The sequence below is a fragment of the Leptonychotes weddellii genome, chromosome 8, assembly GCF_054177405.1.
Source record: "Leptonychotes weddellii isolate Sample4059 chromosome 8, ASM5417740v2, whole genome shotgun sequence".
In the NCBI taxonomy this organism is placed as follows: domain Eukaryota; kingdom Metazoa; phylum Chordata; class Mammalia; order Carnivora; family Phocidae; genus Leptonychotes; species Leptonychotes weddellii.
The window spans coordinates 40,506,281-40,524,304 of record NC_138376.1 but is presented as its reverse complement, the minus strand read 5'-3'; the positions used below and the strand labels follow the sequence as shown (position 1 = coordinate 40,524,304).

Here is an 18,024-nt window from a genome sequence, read left to right as displayed (position 1 = left end):
CTTCTTAAATTTATTGAGGCTTGTTTTATGGCCTACTATGTGATCTATTCTAGAGAATGTTCCATGTGTACTTGAAAAGAATGTGTATTCTGTTAGTTTTGGATGGAGTGTTCTGTATATATCTGTTCATCTGGTCCAATGTGCCATTCAAAGACACTCTTTCCTTATTAATTTGCTGTCGGGATGATCTATTCATTGATGTAAGTAGAGTGTTAAAGTCCCCTACTATTTTTTTTTTTTCCTACTATTATTGTATTACTGTCACTTTCTCTTTTAATGTCCATTAATATTTGCTTTATGTATATAAGTGTTCCAATGTTGGGTGCATAGATATTTACAATTGTTATATCCTCTTGTTGGATTGATCCCTTTATATAATGTCCTCCTTTGTCTCTTGTTACAGTCTTTATTTTTAAGTCTACTTTGTGTGATATAAGAAAGCTACCCTGGCTTTTTTGTCACTTCCATTTGTATGGTGAATGTTTCTCCATTCTTTCCCTTTCAGTCTGTATGTGTCTTTAGGTCTCAGACAAGTCTTTCAAAGGCAGGTATAGATGGATATTGTTTTTTTTGTTCATTCCACCACTCTGTCTTTTCATTGTAGCATTATGCCATTTACATTTAAAGTAATTATTGATATGTGCCATTTTTAAAATTTGTTTTCTGGTTGTTTTTGTATTCTTTGTTGCTTCTTCTCTTGCTCTTTTTTTTTTTTTTTTTAAAGATTTTATTTATTTATTTGACAGAGAGAGACACAGCGAGAGAGGGAACACAAGCAGGGGGAGTGGGAGAGGGAAAAGCAGGCTCCCCGTGGAGCAGGGAGCCCGATGTGGGACTCGATCCCAGGACCCTGGGATCATGACCTGAGCTGAAGGCAGTCGCTTAACCAACTGAGCCACCCAGGCGCCCTCTTGCTCTTTGTGATTAATGAGTATTTATAGTGTTTTGTTTGGCTTTCTTTGTCTTTAATTTTTGTGTATCCATCATAGGTTTTGGGTCTGTGGTTACTGTGAGGTTCATATATACCATCCTAAGTAAATAACAGTCCATATTAATTTGTTGGTTATTTAAGTTCAAACACATTCAAAAAAAATTTTTTAATTGGAAAAGAAAAAATCTTTTTCCCTTTCTCTTTTTCACTCTCTTCTCCACATTTTATGTATATGCTATCATATTTTACATCTTTTTGTTCATATTTTTTTATGTCTTATGGACATTTCTTTTCCACTTAAAGAAGTTTATTTCACATTTCTTGTAAGGCTGGTTTAGTGGTAATAAACTACTGTATATTTTGTTTGGGAAACTCTTTTTTTATTTTAAAAAATTTTGTGTATTCTCATTAGTTAACACACAGTGTTCTATTAGTTTCATGTGCACAATATAGTGATTCGGCAATTCCATATATCACCCAGTGCTCATCACAAGTGTAATCTTTAATCCTGTCACCTATTTAACGCATCCCCCCACTCACCTCCCTCTGGTAACCATTAGTTTGTTCTCTATAGTTAAGAGTCTGTTTATTGGTTTGTCTCTCTTTTTCCCCCTTTGCTTGTTTGCTCTGTTAAATTCCACATATGAGTGAAATCATATAGAATTTGTCTTTCTCTGACTTATTTTGCTTAGCATAATACTCTCTAGCTCCATCCATTTTGTTCCAAATGGCAAGATTTCATTCTTTTTTTATGGCTGAGTAATATGTGTGTGCGTGTGTGTGTGTGCACACACGCACCTCATCTTTATCCGTTCATTAGTCTATGGACATATGGGCTGTCTCCATAATTTGGCTATTGTAGATAATGCTACTATACACACCAGGGTGCATGCATCTCTTTGAATTAATATTTTTGTATTCTTTGGGTAAATACCTAGTAGAGCAATTGCTGGATCATAGTTCTATTTTTAACTTTTCGAGGAAACTCCATACTGTTTTCCAGAGTGGCTGCACCAATGTGCATTCCCAGTGCATAAGTGTTGCTTTTTCTCCATATCCTTGTCAACACCTGTTGTTTCTTGCGTTGTTGATGTTGGGAGTTTTTTGGTTACTGATTCAATTTCTTTGCTGATTATCAGTCTGTTCAAATGTTCTATTTCTTCCTGTTTTAGTTCTGGTAGTTTATATGTTTCTAGGAATTTATCCTTTTTTTTTTTCTAGGTTGTCCAATTGTTTGCATATAGTTTTTCATAATATTCTCTTATAATTGTTTTTCTGTGTGTTGGCTGTTATTTCTCCTCTCTCATTTATGATTTTATTTATTTGAGCCTTTCTACTTTTTTTCTTGATAAATTTGGCTAGAGGTTTATCAGTCTTATTGCTATTTTTCAAAGAACCAGCTCCTGGCTTCATTGATCTGTTCTATTGATTTTTTTTTTAGCTTCTATATCATTTATTTCTGCTCTAATCTTTATTATTTCCTTACTTCTGATGGTTTTGTGTTTTGTTTGTTCTTCTTTGTCTAGCTCCTTTAGGTGTAAGGCTAGGTTGTTTATTTGAGATTTTTCTTGCTTCTTGAGGTAGGCTTGTATTGCTACAACCTCCTCTTAGAACCACGCTGCATTCCAAAGGTTTTGTACCCTTGTGTTTTCATTTATTTCCATGGACTTTACTTCTTCTTTTATTTCCTGGTTGACTCATTCATTGTTTAGTAGCATGTTATTTAATCTCCATCTATTTGTGGTCTTTTCAGATTTTTTCTTGTGGTTGACTTCTAGTTTCATTGCCTTGTGTTAGAAAAGATGCATGGGATGATTTTGATCTTTTGGAATTTGTTGAGGCTTGTTTTGTGGGCTAATATGTCATCTGTTCTAGAGAATGTTCCATGTGTACTCGTAAAGAATGTGTATTCTGCTTTAGGATGGAATGTTCTGAATATTGCTGTTAAATCTGTCTAGTCCAGGGTATCATTCAAAGCCATTGTTTCTTTGTTGATTTTCTGTTTAGATGATCTGTTCATTGAGGTAAGTGGGGTGTTAGTCTTCTATTATCATATTACTATCGATTCATTCCTTTATGTTTGTTATTTACTGTTTTATATATTTGGGTGCTCCCATGTTGAGTGCATAAATATTTAGAATTGTTATATCTTCTTGTTGGATTGTCCCCTTTATTACTGTGTCCTATATCTCATAGCAGAACAGCTATAGCTAAAGTGGGTGCAAGCTGAGGTATTCCAGGGTTCTCAGTGCATGGGGTGTCCTGGTGGGGTGACTAGAGTCAAGGCCAGCATGGGCCAGGGTATCCTGAGGTCCTCCAACACTGAGGGCAGACACCCTGGTGGGGTGGCTGAAACTAAGATGGGGAGCAGTCCAGGGGTTGTGGGGTTCTCTACACAAGGGGAACTCCGGTGGGGCAGCTAGAACTGAGGCAGGCACTGGCCAGGGGCTTTCTGGGGTGCTCTGCACAGGGGGTGCCTTGGTGGGGCAGCTAGATGAGCCAGGAGGTCCTGGACCTCTGTGTGCCAGAGGTGCCCTAGCAAGCTGTCTGGAGCCAAAGTGGTGTGGGCCTAGAGTGTTCTGCGGTGCTTTGCCCCTGTGTCACCTTGGTGTGACAGCTAGAGCTGTAGTGAGCACCAACCAGGGATTTCCCAGTGTGGCCTGCACTGGGGCTGCCGTGGTGGGGCGGTTGGGGCCGGTGTGATTTAGGGGCCTAGGGCTCACCGAGGTGGTAAGCCAGCGGTGGCACCCAGACCTTGTTGCTGTCCATTTGTGGAGTGGGAATGTAACCTGTGGTGCTCACCAGCCCTTCAGATCCACGGAGCGTTCCAGCAGCTGCCCCACCTTTTGGTGGAGTTTTATGACTGGCTCTTTTATATTCTCGTTGCTCTTCTATTTTTTTATTTTATTTCAATTTTTTAAAAAGATTTTATTTATTGGGGTGCCTGGGTGGCTCCGTCGCTAAGCGTCTGCCTTCGGCTCCAGTCATGGTCCCAGGGTCCTGGGATCAAGCCCCGCATCGGGCTCCCTGCTCAGCGGGAAGCCTGCTTCTCCCTCTCCCACTCCCCCTGCTTGTGTTCCCTCTCTCGCTGTGTCTCTCTCTCTCAAATAAATTGAGAGAGAGAGAGAAAGCACTTGAGGGTGGGGGGGGGCAGAGGGAGAGGGCTTAACCGCCACCCAGTTGGTCTTTTAAATGCAGCTTTTTTCCTGTGCCCCAGGGCATTAGGGGCTGGTGTGGGCTAAGGCCCAGAGCTCACTGAGGCAGCTCACTGGTTATGGTGCATGGACCCTGCTCCCATGTGCATCATCAAGGTGAAGGGGGAGCATAAACCCCGGCACTCATGAGCCCCAGGCAGAGTTCCAGCAGCTCCCTTGCCATTTGACAGAGTTCTAGGATTGGTTCCTACATATTCTAGTTGTCCTTTTAAAACATAGCTTTTTTTTTTTTTTTTCGGGTGCCTGGGTGGCTCAGCCGGTTAAGCATCTGCTTTTGGCTCAGGTCATGATCCCAGGATCCTTGGATCGAGCCCCGCATCGGACTCCCTGCTCAGCAGGAAGCCTGCTTCCCCCTCTCCCTCTACTTGCCGCTCCCCCTGCCTGTGTTCTCTCTCTCTTCTCTCTGTCAAATAAATTTTAAAAATCTTAAAAAAAAAACAAAACCCACACAGCTTTTTTTTTTTTCCCTGTGCCATAAGGAAAATAAATCTGCTTATGATCTCTCAGTACTGTCCTTCCTCATTGACGTTGGCAGCATTGGGGGTAATGGCTCCTTTCATAAGCGTGTCTCCATCTCCCATGCTGTTCTCAATGTGGTGTATTCTTTTTTGTGTGTGCAGAAGTTGTTCGGTCAGCCATCAGTTCTTCTTTAGGAGGAATTGCTTTATAAACAGGTGTAGATTTGGTGTGTCCATGGAGGAGGTGAGTTCAGGGTCTTCCTGCGTTACCATCTTGGATCAGAACATAGGGTTTATTTAATGTACACCGCACAGAGATGCTTCGGGATCAGGAATTTAAAAGGAATGGTCCCAGACCTCAAGGAACCCAGACTTTAATAGAGGGAACTTGATATGTAAAACCTTTAGAATTGTCTGTGATAATTAATGAGGAGAACAAAGGCAAGAGAAATGCAGCTAAAATTAAATTTCCTTACAATTTTGAGCTCACTGATAAATACCTGAGACCTACAGAGCATGACATTCCTCAAGGAACTCACGGTTTCCTTAATGTTAATTTTTTTTAAAAGATTTTATTTATTTGAGGGAGAGAGCGCACAAGTCGGGGGAGGGACAGAGGGAGAAGCAGGCTCCCCGAGGAGCAGGGAGCCCGATGTGGGACTCCATCCCAGGACCCTGGGATCATGACCTGAGCTGAAGGCCGACTGAGCCACCCAGCTGCCCCAATGTTAATGTTTTGCTAGAGACTAAAAGCAACCTTATCTTGACAATAATAGTTAAATCTCCAGGATCCTATCATTCTTCTTTAACATGTGGAAATCCCTTTAGAGACTTACAGTATCTCTGTGAGCCCCCTCCCCCAAACTTAAAGTATATAATCAGTCATTCCTCACAATCACAAGGGCAGCTGTCTGCCTCCGGGTCCTGGGCCTGTGCTATAATAATTTTTTGGCACCATAAAATGTCTCAAGAATTCCTTCTTGACTGTTGTGCTTGATGGCCCCACATCATTTTTGGTGGCCCATACATACAGGGATTCTGCATCTTCCTTCATCTGGACTTCGAGCCTTGGTGCAAACTTGGTGAGTTACTGATCTTAAGACTGCCATGGGAGGTTTCCTCCTCATTGGTCTAATGTGATCATTAGACCCTCCACATTTCTGGTTTAGCTGCTTCTGGCCAGGAGACCTCTGCCTGGAGCTGGCTAAAACAGGTACCTGATTGAATTAAAACCCAGCCAGGGGCCATTTCCTGGGGAAGTCAGCTATCAAGACCGCATGTGTTGGAATGTCACTTAGACCATGATGGATTTCCATCTTTAGTATTCTTCATCAGTGTCCTCTGCTGACAACTTAAATTGTAACATTAAGTATTTCCTCCTGCAGATTCTTAGCATCTCCATGGGTTAAGATGACAGGCTCTCTTGGTCCACCTACCGGCACCTACTGTGTCCTGGGAAAAACAATAGGGAAGCAAAGGGAAGTTGACATCCCTTCAGTAAACAAGTCAGTGTTCTTAACAGCTTTTTGAGAGATGCCTCTGGTCTCTTTGAACACTAGGAACCCTTGACATAATCCTGAACGGGATGCCACCAAGCAATCCAGGGGAGATTATGATAATGGACTTTTCTTCTTTTATGGGAATGGGATCTTCCTCTTGGGGGTGTTTTTCTCCCTTGGGGTGTCTCTTAACCCATTGGAACCAATTTGGATTACAAGATTTAAAGAAGAAAAGACTCATCTTCTGCAATAACACATGGCCTCAGTACTCCATAGGAGATGAGGAAAAAATAGCCCGTTAATGGGACAACAAAATTCAGTACTTTTATACCCGTTAGATCTCTTCTGCAGGAAACAAGGCAAAAGGATTGAAGTGCCCTCTGTCCAGGCCTTCATGGCCTTAAACCAAGATCCTGACCTAAGGACTTTTTGCAAAATTTGTTTAGCCACTAACCAAGTTAATAAACCCCCTCTCAAAATATTGGAGGATGATTGTCTCAATAGGCCCCCTCCTCCCAACAGATCTGGGGAGGAATCACCAGCCAGTTCAAACAAAGAGGACATTGGATCTGTTACTATCCCTCCTCCTTACAAGCCCTAAGACCCTTCTGCTCCAGCTGGACATACCAGGAGTGGAATTCCCTGTCTTCCTCCTTCTAAATCGGGACTATATCCCCTTAGGGAGATTGCTAATGGAGACAGTGGGTGCTATTCGAATCCATATCCCATTCTCCATGGCAGACTTGGCTCAGATAAAACAACTAGGATGATATTCTGAAAACCCTTCTCAATTTATTGAGGGTTTTCAGCAATTATCTGTTATGCTTGAACTCATTGTTGTATCCCTGAGGAGAAGAACCATATCTGGGTGGGGGCTCAAGATTTGTTGATGAACTAGCAGCCAGAGATAGAGATCGTTATCAGGTAGGAGGTGTTGCTATCTCAAATACCCAACTACATTGGAATTATCAGGAGGGTAGGCAAGGAAGGGAAAGATAAGACCATATGATCACTTGTTTAATAGCAGGAATGGAAAAAAAAAGTATTTTCTAAACTTGTAAGCTTTGTTAAAATTCAGGCAATTACTCAAGGAGCTGATGAAAATCTAGCTCTATTTCAAGGTCATTTGATAGAAGCCATCTGTAAATATACAAATCTGGACCCCACATCGCCTGAGAGAACAATTAGATTGTGCATGCATTTTATAAGTCAATTGGAGCCTGACATCCACTGAAAATTGACTAAAGTGACTTTAGGTCCTCAAACCTCCACCTAGCACCTAAAGGTCGCTACTGGAGTTTTTAATAATAGAAAGTTTTAAGACAGGAAAAGGACCAGAGAGCTAAATTGCAGGGTAAAATACAGGCTCAAATATTGGCTGCCGCTCTCGCGGATCCCCCACAACACCAGACTAACCAGGGGCCACAGAAAAAGCCGGCATCAGACCAAGGACCAGGTAAGACCCATGCTATGGGTGTGGCCAGATCGGACATTGGAGCAAGGAATGTCCAAACAAAAGCTCTCCATCAGGGCCATGTCCTTTCTGTAAGGAAGAAGGACATTGGAAGAGAGACTGTCCTCATCTCCAGAGAGAGAGAAAGACAGGAACTCACTTCCTCGCCTGAGAGCAGGAACCTGAGGATCTGGCATGACGGGGCCCTGAGGCTGGTCCGGCTCCCTTTGACATCAGGATGACTGAGCCCCAGGTTACCCTGGATGTGGAAGGTAAGTTTATCAATTTCCTTATTGATACAGGAGCCATTTACTCTGTTCTTATTCAGCACTCAGGCCCTACTTACCTTTCTTTCTGTCTTTTTCTTTTTCTTTTTTTATTTTAGAGAGAGAGAGTGGTGGGGGGAGGGGGAGAGGGAGAGAGAATCCCAAGTAGGCTCTACGTTCAGCGCGGAACCCAACGGAGGGCTTGATCTCATGATCCCAAGATCATGACCGGAGCTGAAACCAAGAGTTGGATGCCCAACCACCAGAGCCACCCAGGCGCCCCAGCCCTACTTGTCTTTCTAACCGTAACATTGTTGGCATAGAAGGGGAAACTAAAATGTGCCGTCAGACAATTCCTTTAACTTATAAATACAAAAGTCAGTTGGTGACTCATGTTTCTCTAGTCCCTCCATCTTGTCCCACTCCATTACTTGGATGAGACTTAATGCATAAACTAGGAAGCAGGTTTGCTCCTACTAAAGAGGAGAACGGCTTATTCTCTTTAACACTTGGAGAATTAAAACCTTACCGTTATCCCTTCTAATATTTGGAAGGAAGTAAAGCCACAGGTCTGGGATTGCAATGTGCCAGGACAAGCTCTTAAAGACCAACTAGTTAAAATGACCTTAAAGGATCCAACCACTATACCTCATAAAAAAAAAAATATATATATATATATATATCCCTTAAAACCTGAGGCAAAAGCTGGGTTATAACCACTTACTGTTAAATTTCTCAAACATGGTATTTTAAGGCCTTGTCAATCTCCTTATAATACTCCAAGTTTACCAGTTAAAAGGCAAATGGAGACTACTGAATGGCATAAGATTGAAGAGCAATAAATGAAGCAGTTGTACCTATTCATCCCATAGTGCCAAATCCATATACTATTCTCACCCAGGTCCCTGGTAATGCTAACTGGCTTACAGTACTTGACTTAAAAGACACTTTCTTTTGCATCCCTATAAGTGAAGAAACACCGCCATTACTTGCTTTTGACTAGGCCTCACCTTCAAGCCCAGAGGATGCTCAGTTAACTTGGACAGTCTTGCCACAAGGATTTAAAGACAGTCCTCACCTATTTAGGGCTGCACTTAGTAAAGACTTCAGTGATATATCCTTGCTTCGGGGGACAGTAATTCGATATGTAGGTATTTTTAATCTGTAGTCCCACAAAAGAAACGTCTGAGAGTAATTCTATAACTTTTTATTTCTTGGCAAACAGGATAGCATGTCTCCCTTAAGAAGCACAAATATCTAAACAAAAGGTATGATATCTGGGATATGAATTAACACCAGGTCACCATACCCTGTCTACTGACAGGAAAAAGGTATATTAGATCTTGGACCCTCAACTACAAAGAAACAACTCCATGCTTTCCTAGCTATGGCAGGATTTTGCCACCTGTGGATTCCTGGATTTGGGTTCTTCAGATCATTGTATGATTCAGTTAAAGGCCCTGATAAAGAACGTTTACTCTGGACTAAAGCCCAGCAGACAGGCTTTCAAACATTAAAAGCTAAGCTTTCGTCAGTCCCAGCTTTGGCTTTACCAAATTTAGAAAAATCTTTTACTTTGTTTATAGCAGAAAAACAGGGACAAGCTTTGGGGCTTCTTACCCAAAAATTAGGGAACGAAACAAGACGGGTGGGCTATTTTTTAAGGGCACTTGATAGTGTAGCATAAGGGTGGCAAGCTTGTCTTCGAGTGGTGGCTGGAACAGCCCTGCTAGTAGAAGCAGCTTCAGAACTTCCTACGGGACAGTCCTTAACAGTGCTGACTCCACATCAGGTTCACAGAGAACTAGAGACCAAAGGCCACCAATGGATGACAAGAGACTGGCTTACTAAATCCCAGCCTATGTTTTTAGATATGTCTGAAGTAATACTTAAAACCTGTCAAACTTTAAACCCAGCTACCCTTATGCCTGGATCTGACCATCATACTTCTATGCTAGGACATGACTGCTCAGAAATTATTGATCTTGATTATTCTAGCTGACCAGACTTAAAAGAGTCCCCTACTGAAAATGCAGATGATAGTAGGCTTGATGATGGCGGTAACTTCATGGATAAGGGAGAAAGAAAAGCCAGATATGTTGTAGTTAGCTTAATTAAGACCACTGAGGCAAAAGCCCTTCCAGTAAATACTTCTGCCCAAAAGGCTAAATTAATAGCACTTACCCATGCTCTTCAATTGGCAGAAGGCCTAAAAATTAGTATTTATACTGATGTCAATTATCTTCCCTGGTACTACATGCCCATGGAGCAGTTCAGAAAGAAAGGGGATTACTATCAGGTCGTAACTCCCCAGATAGGGCCCTGAAATAATTACCCTTCTTGAGGCCGTAAATCTACCTACAGAGGTGGCTGTAATTCATCTCAAAGGACATCAAAAGGCTATGACCTTGGAATCTAAAGGAAACAATTTGGCCAACCACGCAGGCACACAGGCAGCACAAAATAAACAAATATTAAGTCTTACACCACTTTTAACTCCAATTAAGTCCATATCTCCAGTTTATTATTTATTTATTTATTTAAGCGTGCAAGGGGTGGGGGTGCAGAGGAAGAGGGCAAGAGAGAATCTTAAACTTGGGGGCTTGATCTCACGACCCTGAGATCATGACCTGAAGTGAAATTAAGAGCACTTAGCAGACTGAGCCACCCAGGTGCCCCCATATCTCCAGTCTATTTAGACCAAGAGATTTACATAGCCCAGGAACAAGTATATTTTAAAAAATGCACAAGGACTGCCTTGTTAATAATGACAGGAAAATCCTCATACCCAAAAATAACTGATGGAAGGTAATACAGATTTACACCAGGCTACTCATTTGGGGAAAAAAAAAAAAGCTTTAGAACATTTAATAAAAAATATATTTGATGGAATAAATTTAACAACTGTAAAACAGGTCTGTTGATCCTGTATCGTTTGTGTGCAAGTAAATCTGGAAAGCGCTGTCCATCCCATCCCCCCTCCCCTTTGAAACCACTCCAAAGACGTGGAACATATCCAGGAGAGGACTGGCAGCTTGATTTCATACAAAAGCCTCCTTGCAAAGGCTAGAAGTTCCTACTAGTGTTTGTTGATACTTTCACAGGATGGATCAAGGCCTTTCCATTGCAAAACTAAAAGAGCCATGGAAGTAACCAAAGTTTTGTTGTGAGACATTATTCCTAGATCTGGCCTTCCACGGTCCCTTCAAAGTGGCAACAGACCTTCTTTTACTGCCCAAATGACAAATAGCACGAGCTTTGAAAATTAAGTATTGTCTACATCCACAACCCTCTGGAAAGGTAGAGAAAGCTAATCCTACTTTAAAACAACACCCTACTAAGTCTAGAGACCCAGGAAGACTGGGTTACTCTCTCACCAATAAGACTTCTCAGAATAACTGCTCCAGAAGAACCTATAGGTTATGAGATATTATATGGAATACCATTTCTTACAGTGGACCTGTAATTAGATAAAGATCATAACACTTTAATTATTCATTCAAGGCTGGTTTAATTCATAAGTTACTTAATGAATATGCTGATCACATGCTCCCCAAACCTGATTTAATTATAACTGAAAGTCCAGCCCATGTCAGCACTGGAGACATGGCTTATTTATAGAATTAGAAGTCAAATACAGCAGGGGACTTCAATCCAAAATGGAAAGGTCTGTATCGGGTCATATTATGTCCTTCTATTGCAGTAAAATTAGGGAGACACTCTTCTTGGACTCCTAGATCTAAAATAAAACCTGTACTTCCTTCACAGGAAACCAGTGAACAAACTAACATGCCTTCCTACTCCTGCGAACCTTTAGAAGATCTGAAACTCCTCTTCAAACGACTATGAAGGTTGTATATTTCTTTGTTCTTTGTTCACCAGTTTTAACAGACAATGCCTTTCTACAATGGGCACAACATTATGCTGAACTTCAAAATCGAACAGCTTGTTGGATATGTGGGATTGTGCCATGTCAAGTACATCTGAGTTACCCTGGTATGTTTCTCCTTTACAAGGGACTGACTGGCACTCCTTAAACACTTATATTTTAGATACGATAGATAATCCTAACACTAGCATATATTGTGATAATTCTATCACTAGAAAAAAAAATGTTTCTTCTTGGCCCATGATCAGTATGACTTGGAACTTTCTAGGTCATAGCCAGACTTTTTCATACCCTCAAACTATAAAGGTTTTAACTGAATTCACAAGCCTGTCCATGAGTGCCTAGATTACAAAACCCTACTTCTCAATATACCCAGGATGGTATATTTATGGTTTACACCAACTGCTGGACAACTCAATCAAAAGGCAGTTTTATGCTGAGAACAAAGAAATCATACATATGATACCTGGACAAACAGCACACGACATTTGGGATGGCTATGCTAGAAGTATGATCTCAAACCATTATATTCCGGATTACTGATTGGTTTGCTTCTGGCTGGGCAAGGCAACCCAGAATTAGATGGCTAGCTCCAAATGGCCCCCAGTGGTTACGTGGATCTAACCTATGGCCCTAGCTTCCTCCAGGATGGACAGGTTGTTGCACCTTGGGTTTTGCTTAGATTCCTGGGTTCATTATCAAAACCATCACTACTCTGGCTAATCGCCCAAATTTAAAATGATGATAGACACGATCATATTTCACTGGCATGATCATTTAACGTCCAACTTTGTTCCCTTGATGAAATTGGAAGATGTCATTTGGCATATGGAATTCCTTTAACAAATGCACTATAAAAGCACTAAATGACTCACAAAACAGTATTTCCTTACTTAATGCTGAAGTTACACAGATGCTCAAAGCAGTTCTACGAAATCAAATGGCCTTAGATATTTAACAGCTGCACAAGGTGATACCAACCCTCTTATTAAAGTGGACTGCTGTGTATATATTCCAGATAATCACAAAAATGTAACAGGATTGCTAAAAGATATGAATACTAAAATTGGCACTTTACATGATCCCTCCCTCTCCTTTAATGATTGGTTAAACTCCTGGACTGGAGGAGAATTTTGGTCAATTATCAAAGGTCTTTTTAGTGGGCTTTTCTCATAATAATATTAATCTTCTTTTGTTGTTTTTTTCTAGTGTCTCCCCGGCTGGTGCTGAGACTCTCTGACTGCCATTACTTCAAGCCGACAGATGATCCTTTCTACTTGAGGAGATTCGCGTATGTTGCCTACCTTGGATTCGGCTGCCTGTGCCTTTGGTAACGCCTATATATAAATTCCCCAACTGACCAATGTTGACTCGTAGGGACATCTCTACGCCCCTGTTCAGCAGGAAGAAGTTACAGAAGATAAAACCTTCCAACCTCAGCAACCTGAAATATTGAAGGGTCAAAATTGTTCAGGAGGGAAAACGAGGAGGAGAACAAAGGCAAGAGAAATGCAGCTAAAATTAAATTACCTTACAGTTCTCAGCCCACTGATAAATACCTGAGACCTGCAGAGCATGACATTCCTCAAGGAACCTCATGACTGCTTTAATGTTAATGTTTTGCTAGAGACTAAAAGCAACCTCGTCTTGACAATAATAGCCAGATCTCCAGGATCCTAGAAGTCTTCTTTAACATGTGGAAATCCCTTTAGAGACTTATGTTATCTCTATATACTTTTAATTTTTTCCGGGGGGGGGCATGTAATCAGTTGCTCCTCACAATCATAAGTGCAACTCACTGCCCACGGGGGTCCTATGCCTGTGCTATAATAAAAGCACCTTCTTGTACCATAAAATGTCTCAAGAATTCTTTCTTAACCATTGCGCTCCACGGCCCCACATCAGTAACTGCTAGGAGGGAGGTAATAAGGGATATTTAGGAAACACAGACCAGGGGTACATTCTAGTGGAGTCGGGGAATGTATTACAGAGATGCTGAGCCTCAGGTTAAGAGCGAATTCATTAGCTCCATGATTGGCCCAGTGATCCCTGCAGCCGGCCAGTTGAGAAGCTGTGAGGGTTGAGCTTCGCTCAGATCACTCTCTTGCTCTCACTGGTTTGGGATGTGCCTGTCCATCACTGTAGCCACCTGCCTCATGGGGCTCTTCAGCATTTGAAATACAGCTAATCTGAACTGAGATATGTGGTAAATGTAAATTATATTGTAGATTTCAGAAATTAAGAATAAAAAAGAGTGTAAAAAAAATCCCATTAATGTTTTTATATTACAGGTTGAAATGATACAATTTGGGATCCATTGAATTAAAAAGTCTGTTGTTGAAATTAATTTCACCTCTTATTTTTTTGTTAGTATTGCTCTAGAAAACTTAAGTTTAAATTATATTTAAATTAGCCGACGCTGGTCTAAGTCATTGGTTCACCTCCAGTGGGAATTCTAGCATGTTGGAGTTTTGATGTGACTTCTTTAGAGGTGGACTCTTGGCTCTGCTACAAACAGGTGATCTGGAGGCAGCCTTGCTCCACCACTCAGTAACGAGGGTAAGCTAGAGCAAGTGTAAGTAAGCTCTCTTAATGCCAGGACATTAATGCTTATGAATTGTGAGCATAAACACAATAATCCCTATAAACCAAAGGTTTTTGCTCCATATATAATACATTTAAGCTCTTAAAATGTTTAAACAGCTTTATTGAGGTGTCATTTACAAATAATAAACTCTTAATGAACATTATTAAGACTCAAATTTATTAAGTGCATCCTACTGCGAAGCCCTCTGTATGAATTCCCTCCTGTAATTTGTGGGGTTCTAGTTTTACCACCTTCCGCAAACCAGTTCACCTTTCCAGATCCCCATTTCCTCACCTCCGCACTGGGATGGTTGATCAATAAATGATTTCTAAGATAAATTCCAGCTTTGACGTTCGATGTTTCCTCTGAATTAAAAAAATATATAAGCTCATATTTGTAATATCCTGAAGATATATCTTCCAATGGTTTCTTTTCTTTCTTTTCTTTTTTTTTTTTTTGTAGTCTCTTGTTCTTGTTTCTCCCTGGTTGTGTTTCTTCTTTAATCTCTCTGGAGATGTATAATGTTGGTTTGTTCTTAAATTTTTCTCCTACTACCTGTCCTTTCCTGTTTCCTCTGTGTTTCTTGTTCCTTTTCTCTGTTCAGTCTTTTGTGTTAGAGACTTTTCCCTTCCCATGTCTGGTCTTCCTAGCTTGCGCACTGATAGTCAAGAACGAGACACTAAATGCTGACTGGAACCTCTTTCGGGGCGGCGGCGGCGGGGGGGCTGTGAGGGGGGTTGTTGACTGAGCAGTGAGGGATAAGCCTATTTTGTTGAGGTACCTCAGTGTCAGAATCTAGAGGTCTTTATTTGGAGAGGCTGTTTTCCTGGAGAGGAAGTCTCCACATTCCTGCCTGATGGGTATCAGCCTGGCAATCCCAGTTCTGGAGGTTAACTGGGGAATCCTTCTTGCCAGGTCTCACCATTGCAGTGTGGTGCTTTGCCTCCAGTTGGAGTTCAGTTGAGTTGATTTGCTCTTTTTAGCCTCCCCTACTTCCAGCTGAGGTCTCAAGTCTCTCCAGAGCAGCGGCAGTAACGAGAGTACATACAATGGCTGTTGCTGATTAAACACCAATTCCATCAGGCATTGTCCTAAGTAATTAACAAGGAATGTGTCATTTCTTTCTCTCCACTCTGTGGGTAGGTACTATTATTTCCTCCAATTTCTTGTTGGGACATGGAGAGTGACTTGCTCAAGGTCACAAAGCCATGGATCTAGCACGTCCACCCAGAACCCAGGCTCAAAACCACTAGATCACTTGTCCCTCTGCTTTCTACTTCCCAAATACTACCCTCTCTTGTCCATTAATGGTACCTCTCCTGTTCTCCTTGTCTTTGAGGATTTGCACTTTATTTACTGCCTTTTTAGCAGGGTTTCAGGAAAGAGTGGAGACAAATGTGAAGGTTTCATTCACCATATATAACCAGAGATGGACATCCCTTTTTGGATATAGGTGGCTATCACAACTGGTTACAGTGACTGATGGATGGCCCCCGTGAGACTACGGCCAATCCCACTGTCCCAGCTTCTGCTTCTGATCCCAATTAGACTTTGTAGCCACAGAAGCCCCAGGGAGCCCTAGTTCATATATTTATTGGCATCATGGTCAAGTTACCTAGAGCTGTAGCCAATAGCATCCACTACTGGGGAAATGACTGGCTAGGTTGTAAGATTCAGAGCATAAGACCATCAGCTAAAGGAGACAGAACTAGAAGCATTTCACTGTAGGAGTGAAAAAATCTCACAAAAATATTTGAGACCAGAACAATTAACATCAAAAGATAAATAGTGGATTTTGTTGGGTGAGGTGACTACAGGTAATTCACATTTTTTCTTTGTGCTCATATGTTTTCCAGATTTTTTTATACTGCATGTGTTATTTAACAAGAAATGGTTAAGATATTTAAAAACATTCACCCTTTGATTCAACATTTCTACTTCTTAGAAACATCCTAAGGAAATGGTTAAGGATGTGTGTTAAGATTTAGCCACAGGAATGTTGATTCCAGAGACATTTATACCAGCACTAAGTTAAAAAACAGAAATGTCTAAAGAGGAGATTAAGGTTGGACTATATAGCCAGTAAGAATATATATTGAGCGACGCCTGGGTGCCGCTTAACACTGGTTAAGTGTCCGACTCTTAGCTCAGGTCTTGATCTCAGGGTCATGAGTTCAAGCCACACATTGGGCTCCATGCTGGGTGTGGAGCCTACTTAAAAAAAATAAAATATATATTGAAGTGATGTATGTGGTATTATTATGTAAAGAAACAAGCCTACAAAGCATTGTGTAATATAATTCCAGCTTTTTATTGAAGTATAATTAACATACAATGATATATTAGTTTCAGGAGTACAACATATTGATTCAACAGTTCTATACTCAGTGCTCATCATGGTAAGTGTAGTCACCATCTGTCACCATATGATGTTATTATATTACTGACTATATTCCCTATGCTGTACTTTTCATCTCCATGAGTTATTTATAACTGGAAGTTTATACCTCTTAACCCCCTTCGTGTATTTTTCCCATTCCCCCCATCCACCTCCCCACTGACAATCATCAGTTTGTTCTCTATATTTTTTTTTTTTTAAGATTTTATTTATTCATTTGACAGAGAGCGGGAGAGAGAGCAAGAGAGATCACAAGCAGGGGAAGCAGCAGAGGGAGAAAGCAGGCTCCCCACTGAGCAGGGAGCCCGATGCAGGGCTCGATCCCAGGACCCCAGGATCATGACCTGAGCTGAAGGCAGACGTTTAACCGACTGAGCCCCTCAGGTGCCCCTGTTTTCTGTATTTAAGAGTCCCTTGGTTGGTTGATTGGTTGGTTGGTTGGTTTTTTGTTGTTCATTTGTTTTGTTTTTTAGATTCCAAATATGAGTGAAATCACCTGGTATTTTTCTTTCTCTGTCTGACTTATTTCGCTTAGCATAATACCCTCATGTTTATCCATGTTGTTCCAAATGACAAGACCCATTCTTTTTTGTGGCTGAGTAATATTCCATCATAGGTATATACCATTTCTTCCTTATCCATTCATCTATTGACAGACATGGGTTGCTTCCATATCTTATCTATCGAAAATAATGCTGCAATAAACCTAGAGGTGCATATATCTTTTCTAATTAGTGTCTTTGTTTTCTTGGGGTAAATACCCAGGGGTGAAATCATTGGGTCATATGGTATTTCTATTTTTAATTTTTTGAGAAACCTCCATGCTGTTTTCCACAGTGACAGCCTCAATTTATATTCCCACAAACAGTGCACAAGGGTTCCTTTTTTCCCACATCCTCGCCAACACTTGTTGTTTTTTGTCTTTTTGATTCTAGCCATTCTGACAGATATGAGGTGGTATCTCATGGTAGTTTTGATTTCCATTTCCCTGATGATGAGTGATGTTGAGCGTCTTTTCTATGTCTGTTGGCCATCCATATGTCTTCTTCGGAAAAATGTCTATTCAGGTCCTCTGCCCATTGTCTAATAGGATTATTTGCTTTTTTGGTTTTGAGTTGTAGAATTTCTTTATATATCTTGGATATGAACCTCTTATCGGATATATCATTTGCATATCACTTCTCCCACTCAGTGGGTTGCCTTTTTGTTTTGTTGATGGATTCCTTTGCTATGCAAAAGCTTTTTAGTTTGATGTAGTTTCAATAGTTTATTTTTGATTTTGGTCCCCTTGCCTGAAGAGACATATCTAGAAAAATATTGCTAAGGCA

The 18,024-nt window shown here is 41.0% G+C and overlaps 1 long non-coding RNA gene across 1 annotated transcript in view; it reads right to left on the bottom strand.

The window, feature by feature from the left end:
- Positions 1 to 724: 724 nt before the first annotated feature.
- LOC145723015 (uncharacterized) overlaps positions 725 to 18,024 on the bottom strand; it is a 99,307-nt gene continuing 82,007 nt past the window's right edge. Inside the window, exon 2 of the long non-coding RNA XR_014147718.1 lies at positions 725 to 850. This is a non-coding gene — a long non-coding RNA (uncharacterized LOC145723015). The remainder of the gene's footprint in view (positions 851 to 18,024) is intronic.